Source organism: Benincasa hispida, chromosome 6 (genome assembly GCF_027475165.1).
Source record: "Benincasa hispida cultivar pf3 chromosome 6, pf3_genome.v1.1, whole genome shotgun sequence".
NCBI lineage: Eukaryota > Viridiplantae > Streptophyta > Magnoliopsida > Cucurbitales > Cucurbitaceae > Benincasa > Benincasa hispida.
This window is the reverse complement of record NC_143483.1, coordinates 48,250,740-48,264,258: the sequence shown is the minus strand read 5'-3', so window position 1 is coordinate 48,264,258 and position 13,519 is coordinate 48,250,740.

Below are 13,519 nucleotides of genomic sequence, written 5' to 3'. Positions count from 1 at the left end.
TGGGTGCATGCGATGTAGATGCGTTGTACATTTTGTCTTCGAGCCATTAACGCATGCGGTGACCTATTTCCTGCAAAACAGAGAATGAAACATTCTATTTCGCCATCGCAATGGTGTTAATGGGTGTGTTTACGACATTTCATAATTTTCGTATTTCTCAGCCAATTTTTATACTATCGATGCAATTTTCCTCTCTTTTTGCCGCAATATCTAAATAAAACAGCATAAATAACTTGTATTTCTACAAGTTATCAGACACTCCCAGGGTGCCTCGAGGCGATGCACAGAAAATTTATCCAACGTAATGAGAGAGACCGTGGGATATGCTGTCGCACGTCCCGCTCCCACTTACTATGAACATTCTCTTAGTCCACCTTGATATTGACCTACCCAAACACCATTCTTTAGGGGGACACTCTAAGGGTGCCACGAGGCCAAGGGTAGATCTCACGGTGTGGACAATAAAGGGAGAAACGTGAAGAGGTTTAAATGAAGTATCAGATACCGCAAGTACCTCCTAACGAATGTTCTACCTAGAGGTTCATTAACTTAGACCATCCGACTACTAATTTTATCTAAGTGAGTTTAATTTGGTAAAAAACAACTCTTGTATTTGAAATTAAACAAGTTCAAGTAGTCACATTAAACTCTTTCATGGACTGTCCTCAAATTTGCATGCATGCATCAAATCTATCTAATTCACCTTTCCAGGTAGGTCCCCAGGTAGGGGTGTTCTGTTTCCGTCACCTTAAATACCCAAGCCTAGGCAGAACCTTAGACAAAAGGTCCCTTATAGATAGGTTTGCTACACTTTTAATCTTTTATTAGTCAATTTAATCCTATTAAACTAATTAAAAGATTAAAGCCTAGGTTGCTAATCTTATTAGAACCGTGATCTCAGGTCTATCTCCACCAAGTTTTAAAACACTTTTAAAACCATGATTCAAGCCTAAGTTCACATGCATGTCTTTCTTATAGATTTTAGTTCTAATTTCCTTATAACCTTTATAAAAGAAACAACCAAAACCATACACATTGCCATGCACAACTAGGTATTTATAACACTTATAAATTTAACCTATGTGTCATGCTTCATGCAATGTTCATTCACTACTATATATAACTTTTATATACTTGTAATGAACCAAGCAAACATGCTTCCATACACCCTTATAACGTTCTGAACCACTGGGTCCGTTTTCAAATTTTCGCCTGTCGAAAAAGTTCGAGCACTGAAATTTGCCCTCGAGGCACCCCCGCTGGGCCTGATGGCCGTTTGGAGGCACCAAACGAGCTTCGTTACCAAAACTGTCTGCTCGCATGGCTTTTTCTAATCGTTCTGAACACCTGGGTCCGTTTTCAAATTTTATCTCGTCGGAAAGATCGTGCACAAAAATTTGTCCCCGAGGCACCCTCGCAGGGCCGATAGTCATTTGGGGCACCAAACGAGCTCTGTTCCTTAAACCGTCTGCGTGCATGGCTTTTTCTCATTGTTCCGAACCCCTAGGTCAATTTTTAAATTTTCGCCCGCCGGAAAGTTCGCGCACAAAAATTAGGTCATGGGGCACCCCCGCTGGGCCCGATAGCCGTTTAGGGCACCAAACGAGCTCCGTTTCCAAATCCATCTGCGCGAACAGCCTTTTCTCATCGTTCTGAACCCCTTGGTCTATTTTCAAATTTTCGCCCGCCGGAATGTTCGCGCACAAAAATTGGGCTTCGAGGCACCCCCATTGGGCTCGATAGCCGTTTGGGATACCAAAAGAGCTCCGTTCCCAAAACTGTTTGTGCGAGCAGCCTTTCCTCATTGTTCTGAACACCCGGGTTCGTTTTCAAATTTTCGCCCGCAGCAACGTTCGCACACAGAAATTTGGCCTCGAGGCACCCCCGTTGGGTTCAATAGCCGTTTGGGGGAACCAAACGAGCTCCGTTCCAAAATCCGTTTGTGCGCATGGCTTTTTCTCGTTGTTCTCAACCCCTAGGTACATTTTCAAATTTTCGCACGTTGGAAAGTTCGCGCACAAAAATTGGGCCCCAGGGCACCCCCACGGGGTCCGATAGCTATTTGGAGCACCAAACGAGCTCCGTTCCTAAAACCATCTATGCAAACAGCCTTTTCTCATCGTTCTGAATCCCTTGGTTCGTTTTCAAAATTTCGTCCGCCGGAAAGTTCATGCACAGAAATTGGAAATCGAGGCACCCCCGTTGGACCTGATAGCCGTTTGGGGCACGAAACAAGCTCCATTCCCAAAACCATCTGCGAGAAAATCCTTTTCTCATCGTTCTGAACCCTTGGGTCCGTTTTCCAATTTTTGCCCGCCGGAAAGTTCGAGCATAAAAATTGGGCCTCATGGCACCCCCGCGAGGCCCGATAGTCGTTTGGGTCAACAAACGAGCTCTGTTCCCAAAACCGTCTGCACGAATAGCCTTTTCTCATCGTTCTGAACCCCTGGGTTCGTTTTCAAATTTTCGCCTGTCGAAAAAGTTCGAGCACCGAATTTTGGCCTCGAGGCACCCCCGTTGGGCCTGATAGCTGTTTGGGGGCACCGAACGAGCTTCGTTCCCAAAACCGTCTACGCGCACGGCTTTTTCTAATCGTTTTGAACACCTGGGTCCGTTTTCAAATTTTTGCCCGTCGGAAAGATCGCACACAAAAATTTGTCCCCCAAGCACCCTCACGGGGCCGATAGTCGTTTGGGGCACCAAACGAGCTTCATTCCTAAAACCGTCTGCACGTATGGCTTTTTCTCATTGTTCCGAACCCCTAGGTCAATTTTTAAATTTTCGCCCGCCGGAAAGTTCGCGCACAAAAATTAGGCCATGGGGCACCCCTGCTGAGCCCGATAGCCGTTTAGGGCACTAAATGAGCTCCGTTTCCAAATCCATCTGCGCGAACAGCCTTTTCTCATCGTTCTGAACCCCTGTGTCCATTTTCAAATTTTCGCTCGCCGGAATGTTCGTGCACAAAAATTGTGCTTCGAGGCACCCCCATCGGGCCCGATAGCCGTTTGGGATATCAAATGAGCTCCGTTCCCAAAACCGTCTGCGCGAGCAACCTTTCCTCATCGTTCTAAATCCTGGGGTCCGTTTTTAAATTTTTGCACACAGAAATTGGGCCTCGAGGCACCCCCTTAGGCCAGATAGCCGTTTGGAGGAACCAAACGAGCTTCGTTCCAAAATCTGTTTGTGCGCATGGCTTTTTCTCGTCGTTCTCAACCCCTGGGTACATTTTCAAATTTTGGCAGGCTGGAAAGTTCGCGCACAAAAATTGGGGCCTAGGGCACCCCCGCGGGGCTCGATAGCCATTTGGGCCACCAAACGAGCTCTATTCCCAAAACTGTCTGCGCGTGCGGCGTTTTCTCATCGTTCTCATCCCTTAGGTCCATTTTCAATTTTTCGCCCGCCGAAAGTTTGCGGACGGAAATAGGGCCCTGGGCACCCCCGCCGGGCACGATAGCCGCTTGGGACACCAAACGAGCTCTGTTCTCAAAACCGTCTGCGCGCTCATCATTCTGAATCCTTGAGTTTGTTTTCGAATCTTTGCCCGCTGGAACGTTCGCACATAGAAATTGGGCCTCGAGGTAGCCCCGCTGGGCCCGATAGCCGTTTGGGGGAACCAAACGAGCTCCGTTCCAAAAACCGTATGTGCGCATGGCTTTTTCTCATCGGTCTCAACCCTTGGGTACAATTTCAAATTTTCGCACACCGGAAGCTTGACACACAAAAATTGGGTCCCTGGGCACCGCCGCGAGGCTAGCCATTTGCGGCACCAAACAAGCTCCATTCCCAAAACCGTCTGCGCGCACGACTTTTTCTCATTGTTCTGAACCCCTAGGTCCATTTTCAAATTTTCGCTTGCCGAAAAGTTCGCGCACAAAAATTTGGCCCCGGGGCACCCTCACAGGGCCCGATAGACATTTGGGCCACCAAACAAGATCCGTTCCAATACAAACTACGCGTGCAACATTTTCTCATTATTCTCATCCCTTCGGTTCGTTTTCAAATTTTCACTTACCGAAAGTTCGCGGATGGAAATAGGGCCCTAGGCACCTCCGTCAGGCCTGATAGCCGTTTGGGATTCCAAACGAGCTCCATTGCCAAAACAGTTTATGCTAGTGGTTTTTCTCATCGTTCTGAACCCCTGAGTCCGTTTTTAAATCTTCGTCTGCCAGAAAGTTCCATAGAAAAATTGGGCCTCGGGGCACTACCGCCGGGACCGATAGCCGTTTGGGGCACCAAACGAGCTCCGTTCCAAAAACCGTCTACGCGCATAGCGTTTTCTCATCGTTCTGAACACCTGGGTCGGTTTTCACATTTTCGCCCACCGAAAATTTCGTGCACAGAAACTGGGCCCCGAGACACCCAGCCGGTCCTGATAAACGTTTTGAAATACCGTCTGCGCGCATGACTTTTTCTCATCGTTCTCATCCATAGCTTCTGTTTTCAAATTTTCGCCCGTCGGAAAGTTCACGCATAGAAATTGGGACTTGAGGCACCCCCGCTGGGCCCGATAGTCGTTTGGGTCAACAAACGAGTTCTATTCCTAAAACCATCTACGTGAACAGCCTTTTCTCATCATTCTGAACACCTGGGTCCGTTTTCAAATTTTCGCCCGCCGGAAAGTTTGGGCATAGAAATTGGGCTTCAAGGCACCCCCACCGGGCCTGATAGCCGTTTGGGGGCATCGAACGAGCTTCGTTCTCAAAACCGTCTGCGCGCACGACTTTTTCTAATAGTTTTGAACTCCTGGGTTCGTTTTCAACTTTTCGCCCGCCGGAATGTTCGCGCACAGAAATTGGGCTTCGACGCACCCCCACCGGGCCCGACGGCCGTTTGGGATACCAAACAAGCTCCATTCCCAAAACCGTATACGCGAACAACCTTTTCTCATCGTTTTGAACCCCTGAATCCATTTTCAAATTTTTGCCTGCCGGAACGTTCGCACACAAAAATTGGGCCTCGAGGCACCCCCACTGGGCCTGATAGCCATTTGAGGGAAACAAATGAGCTTTGTTCCAAAAACCGTCTATGCGCATCGCTTTTTCTTATCGTTCTTAACCCCTGGGTACATTTTCATATTTTCACACGTCGGAAAGTTCGCGCACAAAAATTGGGCCCCGGGGAACCCCTGCGAGGCCTGATAGCCTTTTGCGACATTACACGAGCTCCGTTCCCAAAACCGTTTATGCACACGGCTTTTTCTCATCGCTCTGAACCCCTGGGTCCATTTTCAAATTTTCGCCCGCCGAAAAGTTCGTGCACAAAAATTTGGCCTTGTGGCACCTCCGTTGGGCCCGATAGCCATTTAGGCCACCAAACAAGCTCCGTTACCAAAGGCGTCTGCGCGTCCGGCGTTTTCTCATCGTTCTCATCCCTTCTGTCTATTTTCAAATTTTTGCCTGCCGAAAGTTTGCGGACGGAAATAGGGCCCTGGGCACCCCCGCCGGGCTCGATAGCCGTTTGACCACACCAAACGAGCTCCATTCCCAAAACCGTCTGCGTGCATGGATTTTCTAACCTTTCTCAACTTCTGAGTTCGTTTTCAAATCTTCGCTTGCCGGAAAGTTTGCGTAGAAAAATTGGGCCCCGGAGCGCCCCCACCAGAACCGATAGCCGTTTGGGCCCCCGAATGAGCTCCGTTCCAAAATCCAACTACGTGTATAGCATTTTCTCATCGTTCTGAACACCTGGGTCCGTTTTGAAATTTTCGCCCACCAGAAAGTTCGCGCATAGAAATTGGGCCCCGGGACACCCCAGCTAGTCTTGATAGTCGTTTTGGATACCAAACGAGCTTCGTTCCCAAACTTTCTGCGCGAAGAACCTTTTCTTATCGTTTTGAAACCCTAGGTCCATTTTTAAATTTTCGCCCGCCGGAATGTTCACACACAAAAATTGGGCCTCGAGGCACCTCGACTGGGCCCGACCGTTTCGGGGAAACAAACAAGCTCCATTCCAAAAACCATCTGTGCACATGGCTTTTTCTCATCGTTCTCAACCCCTGGGTACATTTTCAAATTTTCGCATACCAAAAAGTTCGCGCACAAAAATTGGTCCCCGGGGAACCCTTGCATGGCCACGATAGCCATTTGCGACACCGAACGAGCTCCGTTCCCAAAACCGTCTACGCGCATGAATTTTTCTCATCGTTTTCAACCCCTGGGTTCTTTTTCAAATTTTTGCCTGCCGAAAAGTTCGCGCACAAAAATTGGGCCTCGGGGCACCCCCGTTGGGCCTGATAGCCGTTTGGGAAACCAAACAAGCTCCGTTCCAAAAACTATTTGTGCGCATGACTTTTTCTCATCGTTCTGAACCCCTGGGTCCGTTTTCAAATTTTCGCCCGCCGGAATGTTCGCACACAGAAATTGGGCCTCGAGGCACCCTCGCTGGGCCCGATAGCCATTTGGGATACCAAACGAGCTCCATTCCCAAAATTTTCTACGCGAGTAACCTTTTCTCATCGTTCTGAACCCCTGGGTCCGTTTTCAAATTTTCGCCCGTCGGAAAGTTTAGGCACAGAAATTGGCCTCGAGGCACCCTCGCCAGGTCTGATAGCCATTTTGGGGGCACCGAACGAGTTTCGTTCCCAAAATCGTCTGTGCGCATGACTTTTTCTAATCATTCTGAACCCCTGGGTCCATTTGCAAATTTTCGCCCGCCGAAAAGTTCACTCACAAAAGTTGGTCCCCATGGCATCCTCGCGGGGCCCGATAGCCGTTTGGGGCACCAAACGAGCTCCGTTCCCAAAATTTTCTGTGCGCACGACTTTTTCTCATCCTTTTGAACCCCTGGGTCAGTTTTTAAATTCCTGCCCGCCGGAAAGTTCACGCACAAAAATAAGGCCCCGGGGCACCCCCACTGGGCTCGATAGCCATTTGGGCACCAAACGAGCTCTGTTCCAAAAACCGTCTGTGCAAACAACCTTTTCTCATCGTTCTGAACCCCTGGGTTCATTTTCAAATTTTCGTCCACTGAAATGTTCGTGCAAAGAAATTGGGCCACGAGGCACCCCCGCTGGGCCCGATAGCCATTCGGGATAACAAACGAGCTTCGTTCCCAAAACCGTCTGTGCGAAAACCTTTTGTCATCGTTCTGAAGCCCTGGGTCCATTTTTAAATTTTTGCCCGCCGAAACGTTCGCACACAGAAATTGGGCCTCGAGGCACCCCCGTCGAGCCTGATAGCCGTTTGGGGGAACCAAACGAGTTTTGTTCCAAAAACCATCTGTGTGCACGACTTTTCTCATCGTTCTCAACCCCTGGGTATGTTTTGAAATTTTCGCATGCCGAAAAGTTCGTGCACAAAAATTGGGGCACCAAACGAGCTCCATTCCTGAAACCCTTTACGCGAACAGCCTTTTCTCATCGTTCTGAATTTGTTGGTTCATTTTCAAAGTTTTTGCTCGTTAGAAAGTTCGCGCATTGAGCCCGATAGCCGTTTGGGGCACGAAACGAGCTTCATCCCTAAAACCATATGCGAGAACAGCCTTTTCTCATCGTTTTGAACCCCTGGGTTTGTTTTCAAATTTTCGCTCGACTAAAAGTTCGCGGACAAAATTTGGGCCCCGGGGCGCCGCCAACCCTTATAGGTGTTTGGAGCACTAAATGAGTTCCGTACCCAAAATTATCTACAAGCACAATTTTTTCCTATCGTTCTGAACCACTGGGTCCGTTTTCAAATTTTTGTCCACAGGAAATTTCGCGGACAAAAATTGGGTCCCAGGGCTCCCCACCTAGCCCGATATCCGTTTGGGGCACCGAATGAGCTCCATTCCCAAAACCGTCTATGCGCACGACTTTTTCTCATCGTTCTCATCCCCTGGGTTCGTTTTCAAATTTTCGCCCGCCGGAAAGTTCGTATATAGAATTTGGGCCCTGACACCCACGCCGGGTCCGATAGATGTTTGGTGCAGCAAACGAGCTCCGTTTTCAAAACCGTCTATGCGAACAACCTTTTCTCATCGTTTTGAACACTATGTTCGTTTTCAAATTGTCGCTCACCAAAAAGTTCGGGCACAAAAATTGGGCCCCAGGGCGCCCCCGCTGGGCCCGATAGTCGTTTGGGGCACCAAACGAGCTTCGTTCCCAAAACCATCTTTGCGCACGACTTTATCCCATCGTTCTGAACCCCTGTATTCAAATTTTCGCCCGTCGGAAAGTTCGCAAATAAAAATTGGCCCACGGAGTGCCCCCATCGAGCCCGATAACCGGTTTGGGCACCAAACGAGTTCCGTTCCCAAAACCATCTATGCACAGGACCTTTTCTCATCGTTCTGAACACCTGGGTCTGTTTTCAAATTTTTGCCCGCCGAAAAGTTCACGTACAAAAAATGGGCCCCGAGGCACCACCGCCGGGCCCGATATCATTTAGGCACCAACGAGCTCCATTCCCAAAACTGTCTGCGCGCACGGATTTTTCTCATCATTTTGAACCCTTGGGTCCATCTTAAAATTTTCGCCCGCCGGAAAGTTCGCTCACAAAAATTTTGCTCCGAGGTGCCTCCGTCGGGCTCGATAGCCGTTTCGGGTATAAAACGAGCTCCATTCCAAAAATCGTCTACACGCATGACTTTTTCTGATTGTTCTGAACCCTTGGGTTCGATTTCAAATTTTCTCCCGTCGAAAATTTCGCGCACAAAAATTGGGCCACATGGCACCCCCATCGAGCCCCATAGCCGTTTGGGCACCAAACGAGCTCCGTTCCCAAAACCATCTACGCGCACGACATTTTATATCGTTTTGAACCTCTGGGTCCATTTTTAAATTTTCGCCCGCTGGAAAGTTCGCGAACAAAAATTAGGCCCCTAGGCACCCCTACCGAGCCCGATAGCCGTTTGGGTCACCAAACGAGCTCTGTTTTCAAAACCGTCTGTGTGCACAGCGTTTTCTCATCGTTCTGAACCCCTGAGACCGTTTTTAAATTTTCACAAGTCGGAAAGTTCGCGCACAAAAATTGGTCCCCAGGGCACCCTCGCCGTGTCCGATAGCCGTTTGGGGCACCAAAAGAGCTTCGTTCCCAAAACCGTCTGCGTGCACAACTTTTTCTCATTGTTCAGAACCCCTTGGTATGTTTTCAAATTTTCGACCGCCTATAGGTGTCTTAATGAGAAAAAGTCGTGCGCTCAGACGATTTTGGGAACGGAGCTCGTTTGGTGTCTCAAACAGCTATAGGGCTCAGCGGGGGTTCCCCGGGGCCCAAACTTTAAGCGCAAACTTTCCGGCGGGCGAAAATTTGAAAATGGACCCAGGGGTTTAGAACGAAGAGAAAAAGCCGTGCGCGCAGATGGTTTTGGGAACGGAGCTCGTTTGGTGCTCTAAACGGCTATCGGGTCCGGCGGGGGTGCCTCGGGGCCTAATTTTTTTGCGTGAACTTTCTGGCGGACGAAAATTTGAAAACAGACCAAGAGGTTCAGAACAATGAGAAAAAGCCGTACGCGCAGAAAATTTTGGGAACGGAGCTCGTTTGGTGCCCCAAACACCAATCGGACCCAACGAGGGTGCCCAGAGCCCAATTTATGTGCGCAAACTTTCTGGCGAGCGAAGATTTGAAAACGAACCAGGGGTTCAGAATGGTGAGAAAAAGGGATGCGCGCAGTCGGTTTTTGGAACGGAGCTCGTTTGGTGCCCCAAATGGCTATCTAGCCCGACGGGGGCCCAGAGGCCCAATTTTTGTGCGCGAACTTTCCGGCAGGCGAAAATTCAAAAAGAAACCCAGGGGTTCAAAACGATGAGAAAAAGCTGTGCGCGCAGACGGTTTTGGGAACTGAGCTTGTTTGCTGCATCAAACGGCTTTCGGGCCCGGCGAGGCTGCCTTAGGGCCCAATTTTTGTTCGCGAACAGTGCCCAACCATCGTTGTTCCAAAAGTAGTGCGTGATTTTTACCGTGGATGACTACATGGCACCAGGGATGTGGTGACCATAAAAGGGCAAGTGGTGCCTTTCAGCGCAAAGGACATCAATGAACTATACCAAATGAAGGATAACCCGGATGCACCGGGTAACAAAATCATTGATGATCCCACAGAACAACAGTTGGAAGATGCTCTATGGGTATTAACGCAACTGGGCATAAAGTGGTCGGTTTCTTTAAAAGGCATCAAGACCTTGGCATCTAAGACTCTGCTTCCAGAGGCAAGGCTTTGGGTTTATCTGGTTAAGAAGCGGTTGATCCCAACTTCCCATGACAAGACCATTTCAAGGGATTGAGTTATGGCCGCATATTGCATTGCGCGCGCCATTCCAATCGATGTGGGCCAGTTGATCGCAAGTCAAATTCGTGGCTTTGTGGGGCACATTAGAGAACAATATTTCTTTCCATGGACTATCTCAAGTCTATGCCTGTCAGTGGGGGTAGGCATTGAGGAAGAACCCATCAAGAAGTTCGTGGCCTCATCAATATCAAAATCTTGAGGCTGCTTCTCAAAGACTCCCCGCATTGCCCAGAGCTACCTTTAAAGAGGCCCGTAATCAATCTTAATACACCGCAAGAACCCAGGCCAAAGAGACAACACAGAGATGATAAGGGAAAAGGGAAAGTCCAAGAAGAAACAATGCAAGATCCAGAACTTTTGGACCCTTTACCCTTAGTTATCTGCCCTCCAAGACCTTCGAGCTAACCTGCACAACATTCTTCTCCACTCTATGAGCATTTCACCAACCTTCTCTTCACTCCAAATTCTCCAACCGCATACCCACCAGCCTACTCACCTGCAACATCATCACTGCAACCTTCCATTCCACCGCTGCATATTGATGACCACACGATTTGGGTGAAGGCACATCTGCCCAACCCCAAAACGATGCTGGCAAGACATCGCAGGCGTAACCTTCCATCCCTTCCTTGGCTGCTGAGTAAGCTGAAATGCGGTTTCTCTTCTCTCAATAGCAACAACTTTTTGCTCAACAATAAGACTTCTTCAACCAAAGATTTGAGGTGGTAATGGAGCAAATTGATGATATACAGCACAGTGCTGCCACATCAAGGGAGGCGTTGATCAATATTCAATGCAATATTTTAAAAGTCCATCGCCATCAAAGACAGATTGTGGAGTGAAACCATGAGTACTTTAACTTTCTCACAGCTTATCTCCATGGTCCCATGGTTCCTCCGCATCTTAGGCAGCGAATTTTGAAGAAGCTCCTACAGCACCACCTCAAAACCCTCCTCCAGATCCTTCTGCTCCTCAACAATATGTTTTACATTTTTGCGGCCACTTTATAGTTTTATTCAATTCATTATTTTTTCTAAGTTAACGAAATTCTTTGATTCTTTTTATAGGCCCAATTTTTGTATTGCGTTAATTTTCAATTCTTTGTATACTTTGTTAATATTCAATACAATTGAGTATATATTCACTTCTTTCTGCCTGTGCCTTTTTTTTCTTTATCATCCTTTGTCAATATTTGCGATGTTCTGATCTTTTGCTTTTGTGTTATTCATTGCGTTGCCATGATGTAATATATGTTTATACTTAGAAACATTTCCCATACTTTGTAAATTCTGACCAACACTTAGTTAATTCTTAGTTTAGCAGTACTTTATCTTTTATCTTTCAAAGTTCTTTTTGAAATTTTTATTCTAAGTGTTTGTCTAGTTTATCCAAACAACGCAATGAGGACCTTGCTTATCTTTAAATTTGGGGGTGGGGAAGGTTTGAGCATATAAGAGCAAGAATATGCGATGATTAAGAAAATGCGTTCATTTTCAATTTCATAAAATAATAATAATAATAATAATAATAATAATAATAATAATAATCATCATCATCATCATCATGATAATAATAAAATCATATAACTAACAACAAGTATGCAAGGTGATAATGGATGCATCTTGAACCAAGCAAGACACGCTTTGCATTCATCCAACTCAAATGCATTGAAACTAAGGGGTGTGTTGCGCGCGATATATGTCCTTTGCCCGTCCTTAGCTAAATGTACTATGTTGAGGTATCCTCTAGAAATGTGTTAGTTAAAGGGTGTGTTGCGAGGGGTGTATGCGTTGTTGCCCGTCCTTTGCAAAGATGCATTTACGTTGATGAGCACATTGCGTTAATCATTACATTGTGTCCATTCGAATAAAATATTAAAGAAAATTATGTTTGCACTTGAGAAGTCCAATCGTTTCGTATCCCAAAGCAATGATGATTTTGCAGACGAAAGGACGCTTTTCTAAAATTTCATAAATAAGGGAAGTTCGAACGACGGGCCTTTTGAGCTTCTCGAGACTTGTCGCCACAAAAATCGCATTGGGCCCACTGCAGCCCAACCTATAAATAGGAACCCTTCCCCCTCTGTGAGATTTTTACCTCATTTGCACTTTGAAAAACCCTAGTGCTAGCATACAAAACCTTCTTCTTCGCAAAACCCTAACGATTTTCCAGTTCTTTCAACCAAGGTCCCATGGTAGACCAAGCTTCCCAGTCTTTTGCTTCACCCTCAACCCCTTCATCTGACCACATCGCCATACGAGAGGCAGCATTCCTTACTGCCAGTCGCCGGCTTGCTGCCCAACCTCATACCGTCCTGAGATTCACCGATAGAACCCGGAGAAACCCATTGTCTGTCTGGCCTCTTCAGTTCAAGAGGGGGCACAACACTGAAAATACCCAGTTCTAACTCCTGCCATCTCAACTGAAAGCGAGAAGAAGAGGCATGATGACAAGGAAGTGTTTGGCAACATTCTGAGTCATTTGGAGCAAGGAGGAGGATTACTTGAGGCAGGGGTTGTAAACCAACCACTGTCAACGTAGGAGGTGGCGGTGGCTGAAGAAATGGTGGGATGAAAGAAATAACTAACTGATTAGTCCTTCTACTGTAGGCATTATTTTTGTTTTGAACCCGAGCTCGGAGAAGGAAGAGATAAGAGTGGCGAAGGCAGTGGTGGTTGAAGAATAGGTAGGAAGAGACACTCTGACCTTAGAGACTCCTGAGGTAACTGCCAACACAGAAACCTATGACGAACCCTCTAGAATTGCGGTGGAGGGACTAAAGAGGCTGAAGTGCTGGTAGAGACTCCTGAAGTTGTGATAGTCGTAGTTGCTATTGAGACGTAACCAGCAAGAGCTGAAGAGGAAAATAAGAAGAAGAAAGGAAAATGGAGAAATGCTGGAAAAGCTGAGTCATCTCATCATCGCAAGGAGAAAAAGATTAAAGAGAAGAAGAATGATGATGAAGATGAGGAAGCGAAGATGGAAAGGAAGAAGAAGGAGAAAGAAGAAAGAAGAATGCACCGGCGTGAAGAAAGACACCTAAAAAAGGAAGAAGAAAAGAAGCAAAGGGCTGCGAGCCCTGAAAAGGATGGAGAATCAACCTCTGTGAGGGAAGATGGGGGGGAAACAACGCAATGGATGGAACCGGCGCAACCTGTAACAATGCAAATGGTTGCGACGGAAGAAGGCGAAGAAGGAGAAGATACCCCCCTGATGTAGCGTCGTAGGGAGAATGCGCCACAAGGGTCTTCTGTTGACCCTCAAAGATTAATAATCATATTGGAAGGAAAAGAAAGAAAAAGAAAAGAAGAGGAGG